Raw genomic sequence first — 22481 nt, 5'->3', positions numbered from 1 at the left:
ACATCTACTTTTTTTTTTTTTTTTTTTTTTTTTTTGCGGTACGCGGGCCTCTCACTGTTGTGGCCTCTCCCGTTCCGGAGCACAGTCTCCGGATGCACAGGCTCAGCGGCCGTGGCTCACGGGCCCAGCCGCTCTGCGGCATGTGGGATCTTCCCAGACCGCGGCACGAACCCATGTGCCCTACATCGGCAGGCAGACTCTCAACCACTGCGCCACCAGGGAAGCCCATGAACATCTACTTTTAAATAAAATATCTTCATTAAAATATATTAAAATACATTACAATATATTAAAATAAAAATTATTAAAAGATATTATTTAAGGCAAACACTCGCTTGGAGTATTACTTTTGGTCTGTCATTGTCAATAACAGTGGAATGCATTTTGTGAGTAGAGAAACATTTAGGGCTTTGTATGGTTGAATCAAAATAATAACGTGACAAAAGACTGAAGTGTTTCTTCCCTTTGTTTCACCACCATTTGCTATGATTCTTGGCTGAAGGTAAATGGTAAGGGAAATGTTTTGTGATTAGAGATTTCATTCAAGAAGTCATCTATTATATAAACTGTGTTTTGTTCAGAATAGCTATGAAAATTGAACTTCTGTGAAGAAGCAAATTATGCCTGATGTTAAGGAAATAGCTTGGGAGCAGGACAAGTATGAGTGAATGAAAGAAAAAAGTAATGAGTCAGAGCCAGCTGGGTAGTAATAAAATCCTCTTGGATTCTGCACAAAGCTGCTGTCTGTGGCCAAGAATGATGCAGGATGGAAGAAACTGTTCTTCCATGAGCTGCTGCATGTCCTGGCACTGCCTTTGTGATGCTTGCTCTCTTTCTGTTAGTAATACTAGCGGATCTTAAACTGGGCTGGGCATTTGAATCATCTAGGGTGGTTTTAAAAAATATAGATTTCTAGTATTTATCACTACTGAGTCAGAATTCCCATGGGATGAGCTTTACAGGTGATTCTGAAGCAGTCAACTGGATATTGGTTCCAAGGTAGGCATTGGGGACTGATAAGTTTCTTAGGCATCAGAGGTCAACTAAGCTGTGTTGAAATTTGGGTCTTCTCCTTAATAAACATTCTCCAAAGACACACAGATGGCCAGTAGGCACATGAAAAGATGCTTAACATCACCAATTATTAGAGAAGTGCAAATAAAAACTACAATGAGGTACCACCTCACATCGGTCAGAACGGCCATCATTAAAAAGTCTACAAATAACAAATGCTGGAGAGGGTGTGGAGAAGAGAGAACCCTCCTACACTGTTGGTAGGAATGTAAGTTGGTGCAGCTACTAAGGAAAACAGTATGGAAGTTCCTCAGAAAACTAGAAATAGAATTACCATATGATCCAGCAATCCCATTCCTGGGCATATACCCAGACAAAACTATAGTTCAAAAAGATACATGCACCCCTATGTTCACAGCAGCACTATTCACAATAGCCAAAACATGGAAACAACCTAAATGTCCATCAACAGATGAATGGATAAAGATGTGGTACATATATATAATGGAATACTACTCAGCCATAAAAAAGAACAAAATAATGCCATTTGCAGTAACATGGATGCAACTAGAGATTATCATACTAAGTGAAGTAAGTCAGAAAGAGAAAGACAAACACCATATGTTATCACTTATTTGTGGAATCTAAAATGGCACAAATGAACCTATCTAGAAAACGGAAACAGACTCACAGGCACAGAGATCAGCCTTGTGGTTGCCAAGGGGGAGCTGGGGGGAGGGAGAGGGATGGACTGGGAGTTTGGGGTTGGTAGATGCAAACTATTACATTTAGAATGGATATATAACAAGGTCCTACCATATAGCACAGGGAACTATATCCAATCTCCTGGGATAAACCATAATGGAAAAGAATATTTAAAAAAAGTATATATGTGTAAAACTGAGTCACTGTACTGTACAGCAGAGATTGGCACACCATTATAGTTGAAGTAAATCAACTATACTTCAATAAAAAAAATTGGGGTCTTCTATTTATTAACTGTGAGACACTGGAAATAAACAGGACAGCCTTTGAACCTTAATCTCTTTATCTATAAAACAGGGTAAATAAATCTAGCTCAAAGTTTTGATATGATGATTAGTAATAATCTGAGTACCAAGTACCCAGGCCATGGCCCGGCACATCAGAAGTGATATAATAATCACCATCATAGTTAGTCTTTTAAAACATTTTTATTGAAGTATAGTTGATTTACAATATTGCGTTAGTTTCAGGTGTACAGCATAGTGATTCAGTTTGTTTTTGCAGATTATATTCCATTATATGTTATCACAAGATATTTTTTAAATGAAAATAATGTGGAGCTTTGTTATTTAAAGAAAAACATCTGGACACACACACATACTCTTAAAGGCTTTCAGGGTGTTGGGAGTGAGGTTTAGAACATAAACATTTTACTAAAATTCTCCAGGTGGTTCTTGATATGAATTACATTATAAATTTGAAGATCAATTATATATTGTAGATACTAAAATTTTTAAAGTCATGACATTTATGAAGGACTACTGGCAGGAACAATATGGATATGTCCATTACCTTTAGCTAATGGTACCCATTTACTAAGAAACAATAGGCTCAGCAACTCATCTCAAACATAAAGAACCAGTTTCGGTCTGATATGATACGGTACTAGTTTGAATCTGTTAGTAGTACCATCTTCGTAGAATACAGGCTTCCAAGATGTTTGTTAGCACACTTTAAAGTTACTCTGCCATCATTAGACATCAATTTTGAAATCATAGCAATCCGTGACTTACTTATTTCAGGTAGGTCAGATGATGACCATTCTATTCTAGCTTTTTGAATTTGTAAGGGGGAAAACACCTCGTCATGCACCTTTCCCCAGCACATCAAATTTCAAATTGAAAATGTGACCTGCTACAGTAATGCGCTTGCTAGTACTACACACCTTGTACAAAGAAAAACAGAGGCAAGATAGGTATGGAAAGAGAAAAACTTCTTTTGTTGGCCCTCAAACTGAGTGAAGTTTTGAAATGTAGCGATGATCTCTGACATTTATAATGGATACCTGTATGTTCATTGTTACTGTGTAAATAAAATTGCTGCTATGAAGTGACACTAAAGTTTGTCAATAAATGAATTCTTCCTAACTTTACTCCCAGACGAAGGTTTGGATAAACTATGGCTTTCTAACATTTAAATCTACTTTGGAACATAGCAATACAGCTTACACTGTACAAAAGTTTTATGGCTTTTTTTCCCTGTTAGATTTTTCCTAATTGACTCGAGCATTATTACATCTCCATTTTTGCATATGAAGATAGTGACTTGCTCCAAGTAATCCCCAGGTAGTAAATGGCTAGAATTTGAACTCTAAAGCCATGCTTTGCTGCCTGTAAGATTTTCTAGAACAAATCTGATTGTAAACCATTTTGTGTTCGTGTTTCACTTGATCCTCAGGGGAAACAGGGGTGCTATCACCTTGATTTTTCAGGTTTTAGAAACATTTCTGGAGGATCAAATTGCCTAGTGAATGTAGAGCTTAATTTAACTAAGTCTTGATTCCAAATACTTTAAATTTGACCTGAAATTTCTTTATCCCTTTTATCTTTTGATATACTCATATGATTATCCTCTATTTTATCTTGTTGGTTACTTAACTTTTCAGTTCATCTCAAGTTGCAATCTGCCTGGGGGCAGAATTTGAAACTTTAAAAACTAAAAGCCTATAAATTTATAAAACATTGATACCTTTTTTACTAAGTAAAAAAAAACAAATAAACAAGGCTGTGAGTAAATTTAATTCTATGGAACACAGGCAAGGGACTGGAAAACTGAATTAGAAACTTCCTGAAAAGTCAAGTACTGATTTTTGTTCTTTTTTTTTTTCCAAAGGAAACTTTCTACCGTAATTTCTAATGTCAAATATGGCTTCCTCTAACTTTTCTCCTTTTCAAAGGAGAACTGTACTAGCTTCCTTAACAACAAAAAAATCCAGTGAGATATTCACCTGATATAAAAGTACCCACAATTTCTTTTGTTTTTTTTTTGGCCACGCTGCTTGGCATGTGGGATCTTAGTTCCCCAACCAGGGATGGAACCCGTGTCCCCTGCAGGGTAAGCACGGAGCCTCAACCACTGGACCGCCAGGGAAGTCCCCCCCTTAAAATTTCTTATACTACCTGTTTTTCATTGTTATTCCTTGTCTTCAAAAGAACAAGAAGGACAGGATAGGAAAGATAGCACTTAGTTTTTCATGGAGAATAATTATGAAAAGAGATTAACCCCGGAAATCATGCCTTTCTGTGGTAGCCCTTAATGTTTAAGGACCAGGAAATGAAATATCCCACTATTACACAAACAGAACCAACTTATATAAATAATGAAATCACTCACGCTGTGAGGCCTGGAGTATACTCCATTCTCTGTTGTTTGATTTGCATAAGCGAAGATTATACGTTCGTATGTCTTGAGAATGAATGATGGATAAATTTGAACCACCAGAAGGATTTTTCATCATAGCTGAAGCCATTTTATAATGTAGAAATTCCTTTTTCCTATTTTAAGTAACGAAAGTCCATTTTTGAGAATATGTTGTCCAACAACTAAAACACTCTCAGGATCCGTTACTTGCTTGTGATTTATACTGACTCCGCCTTCCGTTATCATCCGATACCCTCCAGGACCGTCTGAAACGGCGTTTGCTTTGCAGCATGTATTATCCAGGACGCTTATTCCAGGGTTCACCTGGTATAAAAACTCGGCCAAACTCACGCCACCTGGGTCTTCACCGAGTGTGCACGCTGGGCCGGTTCAGCAGCGTGGCCGCGCGGAAGTGGCCGCCCGCTGCCGCTAAGAAGTCCACCAGGTGCTGCTTCTGATACCACGCCGAGCTGTCCAGCACCGCGCAGCTGTCCCGCGTCAGCCAGTTAGTGAGCAGCTGCTGGTGATCAGCAGCCTAGAGCGCCCGGCGTAGGGCGCGCACGTTGTTTTGCACGTGCTTTGCGTCCAGGTCCTTGTGCGCGCAGGTACCGGCACTGCCGTCTCCCAGGCGCGCGGTGGCACCTCCCACCGACGCGCTCGCACCTCCCACCGACGCGCTCGCTTTGTGGCCCTATCGGTGGAAGTGAAACAGGCCCAACAGTGCCAGCAGATGCCACAAAGGAAGCGAGTCATGGGGTCGAAGGTGCAGTAGATGGTCTGGGGAAAGTTGCCCGCCATACCACCGTCCAAGAGCTCTGGGAGCCCTGTCTTCGTGCCCCTCTCTGGGAAGAACTCCTTGAACAGACCCGGAGCCTTCGGCACCTCCAGCAACCCCCGAGCGCCCGAGTTGGCCTCACGCAGTACCAGGGGAAGACTCTTGACCCGCCTGTGGTACCAAACCACCACCTCGGGAAGTGTACCGCGATTTGGGTGCCGCCATCTTCCTTCCTGGTGACCTAGTACAAGAAAGTGAGTATAATTCCCCGTGCTATACAGTAAATCCTTGTTGCTTATCTAGTTTATGTATATTAGTTTGTATCTGTTAATCCCATACCCCTAATTTGTTCCCCCCCACCTTAGTAACCGTACAGTTGTTTTCTGTGTCTGTGAGTCTTTTTCTCTTTTGTATATAAATTCATTATTATTAATTATTATTATTGGTGGTATGCGGGCCTCTCACTGTTGTGGCCTCTCCCGTTGCGGAGCACAGGCTCCGGACGCGCAGGCTCAGCGGCCATGGCTCACGGGCCCAGCCGCTCCGCGGCATGTGGGATCTTCCTGGATCGGGGCACGAACCCGTGTCCCCTGCATCAGCAGGCGAGCTCTCAACCACTGCGCCACCAGGGAGGCCCTGTATTATTTTTTAGAGTTGACATATAAGTGATATGATGTAGTATTTTTCTTTATCTGACTTATTTCACTAAGCATATTATCCTCTAGGCCCATCCAGGTTGCTACAAATGGCAACATTTCACTTTTTAAAAATATATATTTATTTTTTTATTGGTCTTTTTTTAATGGCTGAGTAATATTCCATTGTATAAATACACCACATCTTTTTAAGCCAGTTGTCTGTTGATGGGCACTTGGGTTGCTTCCATGACTTGGCTATTGTAAATGGTGCTGCTGTGAACACTGGGGTGCATTATCTTTTCGAATTAGAGTTTTTGTTTTTTTCTGGGTAAATACCCAGGAATGGAATTGCTGGATCATATAGTAACTCTATTTTTAGTTTTTAAAGGAGTCGCTACTGTTCTCCATAGTGGCTGCACCAATTTATATTCCTGCAGCCAGTGTAGGAGGGTTCCCTTTTCTGCACACCCTCTTCAGCATTTATTATTTGTAGACTTTTGTTGATAACCGTTTTGACTGGTGTGAAGTGGTACCTCATCGTGGTTTTGATTTGCATTTGTCTAATAGGTAGTGATGTTGAGCAGCTTTTTATATGCCTGTTGGCCATCTGTATGTTGTCTTTGGAGAAATGTCTATTTAGGTCTTCTGCTTTATTATGTTGAGATATGTTCCCTCTACAACCACTTTGGTGAGAGTTTTTTTTTTAATCATGAATGGATGTTGAATTATCATCATACATATATAAGATCCAGAAATCTTTGAAGTTATGTGTGGCAGAATAAAACATCAACAACATGATGTTGATAACAATCTTAATCATGAGCAAAATAGACCAAATTGTGACTTCTTTTGCTAATATACATTTTCCAGCTCTCAAAAAAGTGGATGGCCCTGTGTTCACTGGGTATTTTGGCTTGAAGCCCACCATAGTGTTGCATGGTTACAAAGCAGTGAAAGAAGCCTTGATTGATCTGTGAGAAGAGTTTTCTGGAAGAGGCAGTCTCCCTGTGTCTCACAGAGTTAATAAAGGACATGGTAGGTGTGCGTGTGCGCATCTTCCGCATTGGTAGTGAGGGTGGGGAGGATGGAAAAGAGGAATTTGAAGAGCCCCCCAGCAGAGCTGGGTCCATCTGCCAGGCTGCCAAGTGTCAGCTCACTCCTCCTTCCCTAGGGCCTCCCTCCGAGTTTCTGTTTCCTCCTCCTGGTAGGAATCCTCTTTAGCAATGGAAAGAGATAGAAGGAGATCTGGCGCATCTCCCTCATGACACTGTGGAATTCGGGGTGGGGAAGAAGAGCATTGAGGACCGAGTTCAAGAGGAAACCCACTGCCTTGTGGAGGAGTTGAGAGAAACCAGTGGTGGGTGATGCTATGCTCTGTCACTCTCACCTTAACAGACTGCTGTCTTCTCCAGTGACATCCTAGGAAACATTTCAGGGACAGCCACATCTTTCATATGGGTCATGGTTGTCAGCCCTCCTGTGGAGCGGGGAGAGAGAGGAGAGAGCCTAGAGGGCTTTTGTGTATCTGTGCTTGTTGTGTGTGTACACCCACTGTGGTGCATATAGTGTGGATTAAAGGTCATTTAATCCTATCCTGTCCTGAACTTTTTGTTTTCAAATCATTAGGTCATGAAGGTGGAAGGTTTTGAGTCTCGTTTTTTTCTGGCATTAGAGAATAATGATTTTTCCCATAGTGTAAATGTGGGTTATATATTCTAGAACATTTCATCAAGTGGACATGGTGGGAATGACCTCATCACACCCTTATGGAGCGTGAAACAAATGACATGTGCTTTCACTTAACTGGCCTATATTTGTATGGTCGCCTCAGGCACATGTCTGAGGGTTTCTTCTGAGACCCATTGCCTACTGTTCTGGCCAGTAATGATAATTGTCTATGGTTTTAATTGCTTAGGCATCCCTTAGTGCAGACCTCATCAATTGTGATTTCCTTATAAATAACTGTTTTAAAATTAGCAGCTTCATTTACTTAATGTTGCTCCCTATTTAGTGTTGTTTTATATATTTTAAGAAATAGATACTGTGGCTTAATCCTGAACATTACACAAATACCAGGTTATAAAATGATCTATTTAAACAGATTTCAACTATTATTAATAACTCATTACCCTGCCTTCCCTATTAGTTTCTTCTGTTTTCAGCTTTCTTTATACTTCCCTCCCCCATTATTGATATAATAATCATGTTTTTTCTTTTCTCTACTTTATGATACTTTGACATTTTGGGGGACTTGCAGACCCAGGGAGCAACTGCCTCTCCCAGGGTTAGCTAATTCTGAGATAGAGCATCGCATCTTGTGTGTGAGCACTCCTTTGATTTTCAAACCAGCCTATCCAAAGCCGATACCCCCAGGAAACCTCCTTTATGAAACCCTCACACGCCAAGCCAATATTCTCCCTGCCCTAAATCAACCCAGGGCCAGTTACAGGACAGCTAGGGACCACCCCTGGGGCCTAGAGCCCTCTGAAATTACCCAAACTATCCAGTCTTAAACTTACTGAGCATACCTACCCAGCCTTGCTCATTTCTTCCGTGAAAACCCCAGTAAAGGCTTTGGCCCATGCTCTCCCCTTGTTCCTTCTGCCTCCTGACTGACCTCAGTGCTTCCCCATGTGGCCTTGTGTAGGGTGCCCCCTCTTCTTGGGAAGTATGAGTAATAAACTATCTTATCATCTCCTGATGTGTTGGCCTTACCATCTGAATAAAAGTAAAACCCAAGTACATTTTAAAACAATTGGATGGTAATTGGTAATTTTTTACCAATTTTGGTACTTTGGTAATATTTTACCCCTTACTGTCAGCTGTACTGACCTATGAAGTGCTTGTTAAGATGGATCTTATTTTCCGTCTGAATTCCAAATTACCCTGCTTTGTAAGTCTCTCTCTCAAGTGAAAGGAAAGATTAAAAACCAGATTTTAGCTGTCACACACACAGAAACCTTAAGGTCTTCTCAAATTATCCCCTACCTTCTAAAGTAAAAGTTTTTCTGCAAGCTTAGTGTCTTGGCATGACACTAAGAACCATGACTTGGTTCAGCTGAAAAGGAGCCTGGCATACGAGCAGTTAACTAAATAGGTTCCTATTACTTAATTCCCTATCATTTCATCACAACACTTTGATTCAAGTCACCCTTAATTACATGTATGATGTGATTTGGGTTTTTTGCATATAAAGTTTATCGATCATCCGATTATAGCAATTTCATGTAAATATTAACCACTAAAAAAGAAAACTACTTTTCCTCTGCTTTAATTTATTTGTCTGTAAAATGATGGACTTCATCTAAATTCAAATTAAAAAATTTGTAACAACATATGGTATTCCGTTGATGGCTATATGTAGCAACATCCCAGAATTCCACAAGAGGGCGTGTTCTGTCCAAATAAATTAAATGTGAGGCCTGATTGGTGATGAGGGACTCTATATCTTAGAGCAGGATGTTCCTCCCCACACCTGCTCTGCATACTGCAATAAAGAAACAAAAGGACTCCATTTCTCAATTTAATCTTTCTTGTTTGCCCTGTGATTTGTTTGAAATGCAGAATTCTTACCTATTTTTATTTTCGGCAAACAAATCTATCTTACAATTCATGTTCATTTGTGTTAGTTTTCTTCTCGTACAACATGGACAGCTTTTGCTTTTTTTTCTTTGTACCATCAAACACCTGACTTTTTCCATAATCTTTCTCTCTTTAATCTTTTCCTTTCCTGATTGTACAAGTTGTTCCTTCAGCTATTCACTATATATAAAACGTTTCCAGGTTCCTAACTATTGCTTCCTTCCTACGTCAGTGCTTAATTGTCTACAAGTTTACCAGACAGACGTGATTTTGCACTGATAGATAACCTGAATTATTGTCTTAAAAAACTGACCCTTAAAATTTTTTCTCTTCTTTCGCTCTACAAAATAACCAGCACCTTGACTTAACGCAGTGATGTAAATGGAGTATTTGGAGAACTATTATTAAACAAACTAGGATGGAATGGTCAGTTCATGTTTGGTTTTCTTTAACATCTTTATTGGAGTATAATTGCTTTACAATGGTGTGTTAGTTTCTGCTTTATAACAAAGTGAATCAGTTATACATATACATATGTTCCCATATCTCTTCCCTCTTGCGTCTCCCTCCCTCCCACCCTCCCTATCCCACCCCTCTAGGTGGTCACAAACCACGGAGCTGATCTCCCTTTGCTATATGGCTGCTTCCCACTAGCTATTTATTTCATATTTGGTAGTGTATATATGTCCATGTCACTCTCTCACTTTGTCCCAGCTTACCCTTCCCCCTCCCTGTATCCTCAAGTCCATTCTCTAGTAGGTCTGCATCTTTATTCCTGTCTTGTCCCTAGGTTCTTCTGACCATTTTTTTTCTTTTTCTTTTTTTTTAGATTCCATATATATGTGTTGGCATATGGTATTTGTTTTTCTCTTTCTGACTTACTTCACTCTGTATTACAGACTCTGGGTCCATCCACCTCACTACAAATAACTCAATTTCGTTTCTTTTTATGGCTGAGTAATATTCCATTGTATATATGTGCCACATCTTCTTTATCCATTCATCTGTCGATGGACACTTAGGTTGCTTCCATGTCCTGGCTATTGTAAATAGAGCTGCAGTGAACATTGTGGTACATGACTTTTTTTAAATTTTATTTTATTTTTATTTTTGGCTGCGTTGGATCTTCGTTGCTGCGCGCGGGCTTTCTCTAGTTGCGGCAAGCGGGGGCTACTCTTGGTTGCGGTGCGCGGGCTTCTGAGTGCGGTGGCTTCTCTTGTTGTGGAGCACGGGCTCTAGGCGTGCAGGCTCAGTAGTTGTGACACATGGGCTCCGCAGTTGTGGCTCACGGGTTCTAGAGCACAGGCTCAGTAGTTGTAGCACATGGGCTTAGTTGCTCCACGGCATGTGGGATCTTCCTAGACCAGGACTCGAACCCGTGTCCCCTGCATTGGCAGGCGGATTCTTAGCTGCTGTGCCACCAGGGAAGCCCCACATGACTCTTTTTGAATGATGGTTTTCTCAGGGTATATGCCCAGTAGTGGGATTGCTGGGTCGTATGGTAGTTCTATTTTTAGTTTTTTAAGGAACCTCCATACTGTTCTCCATAGTGGCTGTATCAGTTTACATTCCCACCAACAGTTCAAGAGGGTTCCCTTTTCTCCACACCCTCTCCAGCATTTATTGTTTGTAGATTTTTTGATGATGGCCATTCTGACCGGTGTGAGATGATATCTCATTGTAGTTTTGATTTGTATTTCTCTAATGATTAACGATGTTGAACATTCTTTCATGTGTTTGTTGCCAATCTGTATGTCTTCTTTGGAGAAATGTCTGTTTAGGTCTTCTGCCCATTTTTGGATTGGGTTGTTTGTTTTTTTGATATTGAGCTGCATGAGTTGCTTGTATGTTTTGGAGATGAATCCTTTGTCAGTTGCTTCATTTGCAAATATTTTCTCCCATTCTGAGGGTTGTCTTTTCGTCTTGTTTATGGTTTCCTTTGCTGTGCAAAAGCTTTTAAGTTTCATTAGGTCCCATTTGTTTATTTGTTTTTATTTCCATTTCTCTAGGAGGTGGGTCAAAAAGGATCTTGCTGTGATTTATGTCATAGAGTGTTCTGCCTGTTTTCCTCTAAGAGTTTTATAGTGTCTGGCCTTACATTTGGTCTTTAATCCATTTTGTCAATTCATGTTTAAGGGAACAGTGATGTGTTGATTTTAAGCATGCTTAAATGTTTGCTGATAGGGAAATTTCTAGGTAGATATTGCTTCAGAGATTCTAAAATTATCTGTTATCCACAACAGAGTTTTATATTTATATCTTAATAGTGTTTTATAAATCTTTTCAATTCTTTAGGGTCACCCTGTGACCCCACTTTCATCCTGGGCTGTACTCCCTGCAATGTGATCTGCTCCATTATTTTCCAGAATCGTTTTGATTATACAGATCAGAATTTTCTTAACTTGCTAGGAAACTTTAATGAAAACCTCAGGATTTATGCGCTCCCCATGGATCCAGGTGAGGTCAGGATCCTCTCTTCCTGAGAAATCGTTTATGCTCTTTTCTCTGACAAGTCCAAAATTCTATATGGACCAAGCCATGAAGTGAGTGTTTGAAAACTGGACATTTTGGATATTACAACGTGGTAACTCTGGGAATCAGATTCTCCCCTCCCTTTGGTTTTTTTTTTTTTTTTTTTTTTTTGCTTGCTCCAGTTTTCTTTTGTTTCTTAATTTCCTGACCAGGGATCAGGCCCCTTCCCCCTGCAGTAGAAGCGTGGAGTCTTAACCACTGGACTGCCAGGGAAGTCCCTATAGTTTTTTGTTTGTTTGTTTCTTTTCTTTTTTTTTTTGCCTTCCACAAGCTGTAGCTATTTTTTTTTTTTTTTTTTTGCCTCGTGTGGTCACTGGAATCTCTGTTCCTTTAGCTTACGTCCAGCTAGTGTTTGGAGAGAGATGTCCTTTTTTTTAGGAGTGATAGATCTTTCTTTTGCTTTTCTTTTTGTTTCATTCTTTTAAATTGGATGAAAGGGTCTTTAAATTCTGTATTGCTTTACAATTTTCAAAAGTTTCACACACATGATTTCATATAATCCTGTAATAACCCTTTTTCCCTCACTACCCCTATACTGCCCCTCCCTCCTTCCCTCTCCCTTCTGATAACCACTAGTTTGTTCTCTATCTGGAGTCTACGGATATTGATATCTTTGAATGTGAGGAGGCAAAAAGAAAAAAAAGATGAAGAGAAAGAGATGGGGAGAGAGAGAGAGAGAAAGGAAGAGAGGAAAGGGGGAGGGAGGGAGGGAGGGAGGAAGGAAATAACTCTTCCAGATTGGCTCTGTGCATGTGTGTAGCTTTCTAAATTTTTCAGTATACAGGGGTGCTTTTGAATGTCCTAATTTCCCAAAGGCACTCCCTCTGCAGCTTTTCTTCCTGGAGTTTGATGCTCTGTTGTATGCCTTAACTGTAATATTTTGCCCCAGGTGGCTGTGGGCTGTTCATTAATCTTGCAAGGTTTTTGAGACATCCCTGCTGCATTTCCACTCTAGGTTAGATGAAACAAAAACAAGTGCCTGTGTCAGTCTGTCAGGTGGCCCCAGACAGGTTAGAACCACAGAAACACAGTCTTCGTGACTGAGGTCTGCTCTGGTCCCTCTGGAACCAGGAACCAGGCTCCCACACCACAAGCTGCCCTTGTTAAGACCACTGCCAAGCCGAGGATGGAAGTGGGACAAGGGCAAAAAAAAAAAAAAAAAAAAGGAAAAAGAAAAAACAAGCCACAGATCTCTGCTGCCATTTTTTAAGTAGATTCTGACAGTTTCTGCTTGATTTTCTGACATTTGTGTAGAGGGATAGGCCTTTAGAACTGTCTACTGCATCAGTTTTGCTGATGTTATGCTGTAAGTGAGTGTTTGAACACAGCAGTCCTACCTTACTGTCATAGAGTGAACATCTGGGAAAGGTGGCTGAGCCTTTATTTTACGAAGAAAAGAAATGCCTGAGTATAAAGCTGGAATTCAGGCCTTGTTGGCTCCCTGGCCAGTGGTTTTTCCACTACCCCCCAAAGCCCAGTTTCCATAAACTACTTTGGTGACTGCCCAAAAGGATGGCCATAGCACTCAGTGGACATCCAGGTCCTTGCTGAAAGGTTTCCATTACCCACAAGGCTTATCCTCAAATATGCAGTGATTTCTTCATCACGTTACTTAGCAGAAATATCCTAATTTAGGAAGGAAGAGAATATCTCTTTCAAGGAGGGACAATGTTTATGAACAGAGGTGCTGCCAGGGAACACTGACTAGGGCAGGGGTGTTCGTTGCTTCAGTTGGGATCCTAGCTGACAGCGTAATTGGGCTTGGGATGACAAAATGATTGGTTCTATGGTGTATGAATCATAAACAGACACCACAGTTTTGCCCTGTGCTGAGCTGATATGTCCTGTCCTCTGCCTAAATAAAATCACATGATATTAGAAAAGGCACTTACCTGCTCTGGTGCACAGCTGCTTTATCCCTAAAATGCTGAGGTGGGTTTCATGCCATTTTTGCACCCCTCTGGGTTATAATATAGCAATTCTATTTCTGAGGCTGCTTGATAGTAGTAGAAATAGCAGGGAGTGGGTTTGTGCTCAGTATCAGGTTACGCAAAATTCCTTAACCTCTGCCCTCTTCTACAAAATGTGAATCATAGTAATTCATCTTATTCTGTGTTTCAACGTTATAAGGAAGAATTAATTTAAAAAGTGAGAGAATTGATATAAATATGCTTTAATATCATAAGGTTGATGTATGAGTATAGGAAATTGGTATCAACTTTCATCATCTGGTCAGAGTTTTCTCCCTTAAATACTCTAGCAGCATGAAGAATTATTTTACATGTACACTATAAAATGCTCCTCCTGAAGAAAGAGACCATATTATATTCGCTTCAGTTTTTAACCAGGGCTTGGCATATGATAGATATGTCTTCAATATGTGTTTTAGTTTAATAAATATATTTTTAAAATCTTTAAGGTCTGCAATAATTTCCCTGCTCTCATGGACTATCTCCCAGGGAGTCATAACAAAGTACTTAAAATGTTTGCTTATGTAAAAAGCTATGTTTTAGAGAAATAAAAGAACACCAAGCATCTCTGGACATTAACAATCCTCGGGACTTCATTGATTGTTTCTCGATCAAAATGGAACAGGTAAAATATTAACGACAGATTGGTTGTCTGTTTGCCTGAATTTTTTGGTTCATTGACTAGTTCTGTACTTATTAGGGATATTTAAATGGTTACGGACGAAATGCTTGACCAGCACTTATGTGTGCATGGATCTGGATTGAGCATCAAAGGAGATTTAAAATTGAATTGTTAAATAACAATACATGGACCCTGTTCGTTAGGTACTAATAGGCTACCTGAGGAGAAGGAGAACATATGTCTCGGGTGAAATGGAAATACAAACAAATGAGAAATACAAAATACTGAGCCATAAAAGGAAGGTGGATGTGATCATTTCACACAGCATGTGGGAGAGTGAGAAGGAAGGGCTTAGCCTGGGTGGGCTTCCTGAATGTCCTGAGGTTTGATGTAGATCTTCAAATATTTGCAATAAGTCATAGGGGAGGGAATTTCAGGTTGGTAGAATGGTGTCATGAGAGGTTCAGAGGTGTGTTGTGGTAAAGAGACTAGATGGATGGAAGAGAGAAGCCTTAAACGAGTGTAACCAAAAATAAATTTGGACAGATGTGGAGTGGGAGGTTGGTGTCTGTCAAGTAACTGTAAACGTGAATGTTGGCAGGAGAAGTTGTGATTTGATCAGGTAGATGTATGAGCCAGAACAAGAGTAGAATGCGAATAATTACTGGGGAAGATTATCCAGCTGCCAGCACAGTCAGCTTCTGAGCACTTTTATGACCTTGAAAAGAAATCCTGTATGCTTTAGGAGTCACCCCCTTTCCTCCCCAACCTCCCCAGCTCTAAACATTGCCAATCTACTTTCCATCCCTATAGATTTGCTATTCTGGACATTTCATATTAATGGAATTATACAATATGTATAGTTCATACAATATGTATGATAACATCTTTTGTGTCTAGCTTCTTTCACTTAACAGTGTTTTCAAGGTTCATTGATGATGTATCATATATCAGTACTTCACTCCTTTAAATGGTTGAATGATATTTCAGTGTGGATATACCACATTTTATATATCTGTTTGTTGGTTGATGGACATTTTGGTCGCGTCGCTTTTTGGTTATTATGAATAATGTTTCTGTGGACATTTGTGTACAGGTTTTTGTGTATACATATCTTTTAATTTCTCTTGGGTATATACCTAGTGGTAGAATTGTTGGGTCTATGATAAATTTATATTTAACCTTTGGAGGAAGTGTGGCAGATCAAAGGCTTAATGTAAGAGCTGAAACTATAAAACTCTTAGAAGAAAACTTATGCATAAAATTCCACCATTTTATATTCTCATCAGCAGTGTATGAAGGGTACAATTTATTCACATCCTTTACAGTACTTCTAATTATCTGTCCTTTTTTTTTTTTTTTTTTTTTTTTTTTTTTGCGGTACGCGGACCTCTCACTGTTGTGGCCTCTCCCGTTGCGGAGCACAGGCTCCGGACGCGCAGGCTCAGCAGCCATGGCTTATGGGCCCAGCCGCTCCGCGGCATGTGGGATCTTCCCGGACCGGGGCACGAACCCATGTCCCCTGTATCAGCAGGCGGACTCTCAACCACTGCACCACCAGGGAAGCCCTATCTGTCCATTTGATTCTAGCCATCCTAGTAGGTGTGAAGTGGTCTTTCCTTGTGGTTTTGATTTACATTTCCCTGATGGCTAATGATGTTGAGCATCTTTCATGTTCTTGTTGGCCATTTATGTATCTTTTTCGAAAAATGTCTATTTCAGTGCTTTGCCCATTTTTGAATTTGGCTATTATTTTTTTAAATTAATTTTTATTGGAGTATCGAGTAGAGTTCCCTGAGCTATATAGTAGGTTCTCATTAGTTATCTATTTTATACAGAGTATCAATAGTGTGTAAATGTCAATCCCAATCTCCCCATTCATCCCACCCCCCCCTTTCCCCCCTTGGTGTCCATACATTTGTTCTCTACACCTGTGTCTCTATTTCTGCCTTGCAAATAAGATCATCTGTACCATTTTCTAGGTTCCACATATATGCGTTAATATACGATATTTGTTTTTCTCTTTCTGACTTACTTCACTATGTATGACAGTTTCTAGGTCCATCCACATGTCTACAAATGACCCAATTTCGTTCCTTTTTATGGATGAGTAATATTCCATTGTATATATGTACCACATCTACTTTATCCATTCCTCTGTTGATGGACATTTAGGTTGCTTCCATGTCCTGGCTCTTGGAAATAGTGCTGCAATGAACATTGGGGTGCATGTGTCTTTTTGAATTATGGTTTTCTCCTGGTATATGTCCAGGACTGGGATTGCTGGGTCATATGGTAGTTCTGTTTTTAGTTTTTTAAGGAACCTCCATACTGTTCTCCACAGTGGTTGTATCCATTTACATTCCCACCAACAGTGCAAGAGGGTTCCCTTTTCTCCACACCCTCTCCAGCATTTATTGTTTGTAGATTTTTAAATGATGGCCATTCTGACGGGTGTGTGGTGATACCTCATTGTAGTTTGGGTTTGCATTTCTCTAATAATTAGTGATGTTGAACATCGTTTCATGTGTTTGTTGGCCATCTGTATGTCTTCTTGGGAGAAATGTCTATTTAGGTCTTCCACCCATTTTTGGATTGGGTTGTTTGTTTTTTTGATGTTGAGCTGCATGAGCTGTTTGTATGTTTTGGAGATTAATCCTTTGTCAGTTGCTTCATTTGCAGATATTTTCTCCCATTCTAAGGGTTTTCTTTCGTCTTGTTTATGATTTCCTTTGCTGTGCAAAAGCTTTTAAGTTTAATTAGGTCCTATTTGTTTATTTCTGTTTTTATTTTTAAATTGTTGAGATGTAAGAGTTCTTCAGTGTTATAGATACAAGTGCCTTATCAGATATATAATTTGCAGACATTTTGTCCCATTTTATGGGTTGTCTTTTTACTTTATTTTTAAAATTTTTTATATTTTGCGGTACGCAGGCCTCTCACTGTTGTGGCCTCTCCCGTTGCGGAGCACAGGCTCTGGACGCGCAGGCTCAGCAGCCATGACTCACGGGACTAGCTGCTCCGTGGCATGGGGATCTTCCCGGACCGGGGCACGAACCCTTGTCCCCTGCATCGGCAGGCGGACTCTCAACCACTGTACCACCAGAGAAGCCCTATTTTATTTTATTTTATATATTTTTTGACCATGCCATGCAGGCATGTAGGATCTTAGTTCCTTGACCAGGAATTGAACCCGTGCCCCCTGCATAGGAAGTGTGGAGTCTTAACCACTGGACCACCAGGGAGTCCCTGTCCTTTTACTTTCTTGATAGTGTGTTTTTTTTTTGATAGTGTGTTTTGAAATTCAGAAGTTTTCGATTTCATGAAATCCAATTTATTAATCTTTTTCGTTGGTTGCCTGTGCTTTTGGTGTCATATCTAAGAAACTGTTATCTAATCCAAGGTCACAATGATTCCCTCCAAGTTTTCTTCTAATAGTTTTAGCTCTTATATTTAGGTCTATGATCCATTTTAAATCAATTTTTGATAATAGTGTGAGGTATGGGTCCAACTTCATTTTTTTGCATGTGGGTGTCCAGTTGTCCCAGCACCATTTGTTGAAAAGACTATTCTTTTCAGATAGAATGATCTTGGCAACTTTGTTGAAAATTAGTTATAGATGTGAAGGATTTACTTTCGGACTCTCAATTCTATTCCACTTGTCTATATATCTTGCTCTTTGCCAGTACCACACAATCTTGATTACCATAGCTTTATTGTAATTTTTAATATGGGAAGTGTGAGTCTTCCAATTTTGTTCTTCTTTCCAAGATTGTTCTATCTATTCTTGGTCACTTAAATTTCCACATGAATTTTAGGACAATCTCATCAATTTCTGCAAAAAGCTAACAGTGATTTTGATATGGATCATGTTGAATCTGTAGGTCAGTTCGGGAGTAATGCCATCTTAAGAATACTAAGTCTTTCAATAGATGAACATGGGATGTATTTCCATGTATTTAGTTTTTCTTTCATTTCTTTCAGCAAGGTTTTGTACAGGCTAACTTATTTTTGATAGGCTATGTGTACATAACCACTGATGTTTCAAATTCACTTGAACAGATGGAAATAGTAATAATGGTTTATAAGAACTCTGCTCTCCTTCTTGGCCTCAGAGTAATTTTGAGTTGAAAAGGTTAGAAAACTGTGTGAAGTTGATGTTACCAATGAGGATGACTACTTTTATCTACCAAGTACAACTGTCGATAGGGTTGTCTATCTTAATGGTGTTGGATTACATAATATTGGGCATGCCACAGGTCATTTGGGGATTATAAGAGCCTTATTAAATTAGTGCTGGTCTAGAGGACTGGCTAGGAAGAAATTATTTTTTGGTTTGTTAATGACCTCTGTAGTCATTATTTCAGATTGTCCCATTGTTATTTTCTATTTTGAATCACATATATCCCTCATCTAAACCAACCTTAGTTGTCCCTGTGAAGGGCTTTTACTCTCCCAACTTGTGATTTGTGAGAGCTTTATTCAGTCACTTCCTGACCCTTAGCATCTGCACTTGTTTCCTAGACCAAGTTGCCTATTGCCTCATATCTTGGAATACAGTAGTGGCCAGCCCCGTTTTGTCTTTGTGAATCCATTCTCTTTCTCTGTAATCTATTCTAGGATGTGCTGCCATGTTAGTTTTTGCACATTTTCAACTTCATAATGGATCTTTAGGCAACACAGAATCCACATAAATTCTTCAGTGGGAGAAGAGAATTGCAGACTCTTCATTCTGTCTTATAATGGTTTTCAAAATATAGCTCTAATTTGCTCATTTCTATCAATTAAGATTGTGTTTGCCTACCAATAAGAAAAAAAATTAACAAAGGCTTAAAGAAACAGTGGGCTTATTTATCTCACATAGAGAGAGTCTCATGTTGGGCAGTCCAGAGCTAGCCTTGAAGTATCATGGACTCAAGTGCCTTCCATTTTTCTTCAGCATTCTTAAGTATATAGGCTTCATCTTCATGCTCAGATACTCATGTTCCAAGATGACGTCTACACCACCTTCACCTTCATATCTGTGGGGTTTTTTTTGTTTTTTTTTTTTTTTTGCGGTATGCGGGCCTCTCACTGTTGTGGCCTCTCCCGTTGCGGAGCACAGGTTCCGGACGCGCAGGCTCAGCGGCCATGGCTCACGGGCCCAGCTGCTCCGCGGCATGTGGGATCCTCCCAGACCGGGTCACAAACCCGTGTCCCCTGCATTGGCAGGCGGACTCTCAACCACTGCGCCACCAGGGAAGCCCCATATCTGTGTTTTGAGTATGAAGAAAGAAAGGGAGAAACTGGCATCAGTAGGCCATTGGTAAGAAGTGTGTTGCTTGGCCAATGTAGCTGCAAAAGAGGCTTGGAATGAAATTTTTAGGCAAGCAAGGGAAAAGGAGTAGGTAATCCACACACTTTGCCATACTGTACAGTTGTTGTTTCAATACTGTACTCCAGTGTCTAAGTTTGCTTAGCTTCATAACAATGTATGTTATTTTGGATTGACTGTAATTATATATGCTGGCAAACTATCAGATAATTACATCAAATAATTCCTAGGAAAAGCACAATCAACAGATGGAGTTTACTTTTGAAAACTTGATAGCCACTGTAACTGATTTGTTTGGAGCTGGGACAGAGAAAACGAACACCACACTGAGATATGGGCTTCTCCTCCTGCTAAAGTGCCGAGAGGTCACAGGTATGAGCAAGATGGTGGGCAGAGTGAATTTCAGAGAAGATATTGGGTCCTCCATCTTATTTCTCTTAGAGAAGCTTTATTTTTGAAATTTCTGTGCCACCAGCTATAAGTTTAAAATTAAAATATTTTAAAAAGGTTAAATTTGTACAATAGGGGAGAAGGACTGAGAAAAGTGAAGACAGTGTGAGCAGTAGCAAAGGCAGTAAAGCTATGGATTTCATCAATAAAAAATTCTGGATAAGTGTCTGGACTTCATGGGAAGGGATTTGCAGCAGGCACAGCCAGCATAAATTGGCCTAGGATTGAAAATTAGTTTTCTTAAGAAGAGTCCACTTTGAATGGTAGGTATGTTTTTGCAGAAATCTTTCCTTATTCCGAATATGCAGCATTCTAATGCTAGGGTAGGGGAGATGGGAACTATATTTGTTGAAGTATAGCATAAATTCTAGAAATTTGGTAAGAAAGGCTGAGAAAATGTCCACAGTCTGGGAAGTTCTTTACAAGGTTAGATTTAGAAAAAGATCTATGCTATTTAGACAAAAGAAGTGCCTAAAGGAATTTTTTCCCTTTTGAACAACTTTAATTTTTCCCATTTTATTGAGATATAATTAACAAATATAAATTTATATATTTAAGGTGTACAACATGATTTCATATTGTGAAATCAAATTGCAAAATGATTTCCACAATCAAGCTAATTAACTACTCTTAGCAAAATTCAGGTATACAATACAGCATTGTTAACTATGGTCATCATGTTGTATTGATACTTTAGATCCCCAGAACTTGTTCATATTATAACTGAAAGTTTGTACCCTTTGACCAACATCTCCCCATTTCCCCCACCCCAGCCTCTGACAACCATCCCTCCACTCTTTGTTTCTATGAGTTTGACTTTTTTATATTTCACATGTAAGTTAGATCATGCAGTATTTGTCTTTTTGTGTCTGGCTTACTTTTTCTTAGCATAATATCCTCCAGGTTCATTCACGTTGTTGCAAATGGCAGGATTTTCACCTTTATTGGCTGAATAATATTCTGTTGTATACATCATCTTTTCTTTATCTGTTTATCCATTGATAGACACTTAGGTTGTTTCCATATCTTGGCTATTGTGAATAATGTTGCAGTGAACATGGGAATGCAGATATCTCTTTGAGATACTGATTTCATTTCCTTTGGATATATACCCAGAAATGAAATTGTTGGATCACATGGTAGTTCTGTTTTTGATTTTTTGAGGAACTTTTATGCTGTTTTCCATGATGGCTGTACCAGTTTACATTTCCATCAACAGTGTATAAGGGTTTCCTTTTTTCCACATCCTCACTAATACTTGTTATCTCTTGTCTTTTTGGTAATAGCCATACTAACAGGTGTATGGTGATATCTCATTTCCCTGATGTTGAATACCTTTTCGTATACCTGTTGGCCATTTGTACATCTTCTTTGGAAAAATGTTTATTCAGGTCTTTTACCCATTTTAATTGGGTTATTATTACTGTTATTATTATTAGCTATTGAGTTGTTTGAGTTCCTTATATAATTTGGGTATTAATACCTTGTCAGATATATTTCACAAATATTTTCTCCCATTCTGTAGGTTGCCTTTTCATTTTGTTGATTGTTCCTTTTCCTGTGTAGAAGCTTTTTTATACTGATGTAGTCTTACTTGTTTATTTTTGCTTTTATTGCCTGTGTGTTTGGTGTCGTATCAAAAATTATTGCCAAGACTATGTCAAGGAACTTTTCCCCTATGTTTTTTACTAGGAGCTTTATGATTTGAGATCTTACATTTAAGTCTTTAATCCATTTTGAATTAATTTTTATGAATGGTGTAAGATAAGGATCAAATTATATTCTTTTGTATGTATCCAGTTTTCCCAGCACCATTTATTGAATGAATCCAGTTTTCCCAGCACCATTTATTGAAGAGACTGTCATTTTCCCACTGTGTATTCTTGGCACCCTTGTCAAAGAGAGTGACTGTAGATACATGGATTTACAGATCTTTCTCAACTTACAATGGGGTTACATCCCAGTGAACCCATTTTAAGTTGAAAATGTTATATGTCAAAACTGTGCTTACTACATCTAACCTACTAAATAGCATAGTTTAGTTTAGCCTACCTTAAACGTGCTTAGAGCACATACATTAGTCTATAGTTGGGCAAAATCACCTGCTACAAAGTTTATTTTATTATAAACATTGAATATCTCATGTAATTTATTGAATACTGTACTGAAAGTGAGAAAC

General features: G+C 39.4%; 1 pseudogene across 1 annotated transcript in view; it reads left to right on the top strand.

Moving 5' to 3' along the window:
* The window catches only part of LOC307175455 (cytochrome P450 2C18-like), a 42166-nt pseudogene that overhangs the window by 3094 nt on the left and 16591 nt on the right, over positions 1–22481 (top strand). The window contains exons 3-7 of the transcript in view: positions 6703–6867; positions 7041–7189; positions 11710–11871; positions 14366–14541; positions 20083–20238. The product of the transcript in view is annotated as a cytochrome P450 2C18-like (transcript). The remainder of the gene's footprint in view (positions 1–6702; positions 6868–7040; positions 7190–11709; positions 11872–14365; positions 14542–20082; positions 20239–22481) is intronic.

The sequence above is a fragment of the Stenella coeruleoalba genome (assembly GCF_951394435.1).
Source record: "Stenella coeruleoalba genome assembly, chromosome: 16".
Classification (NCBI taxonomy): domain Eukaryota; kingdom Metazoa; phylum Chordata; class Mammalia; order Artiodactyla; family Delphinidae; genus Stenella; species Stenella coeruleoalba.
The sequence above is the reverse complement of the archived record's forward strand: the minus strand, read 5'-3'. Positions and strand labels throughout refer to the sequence as shown.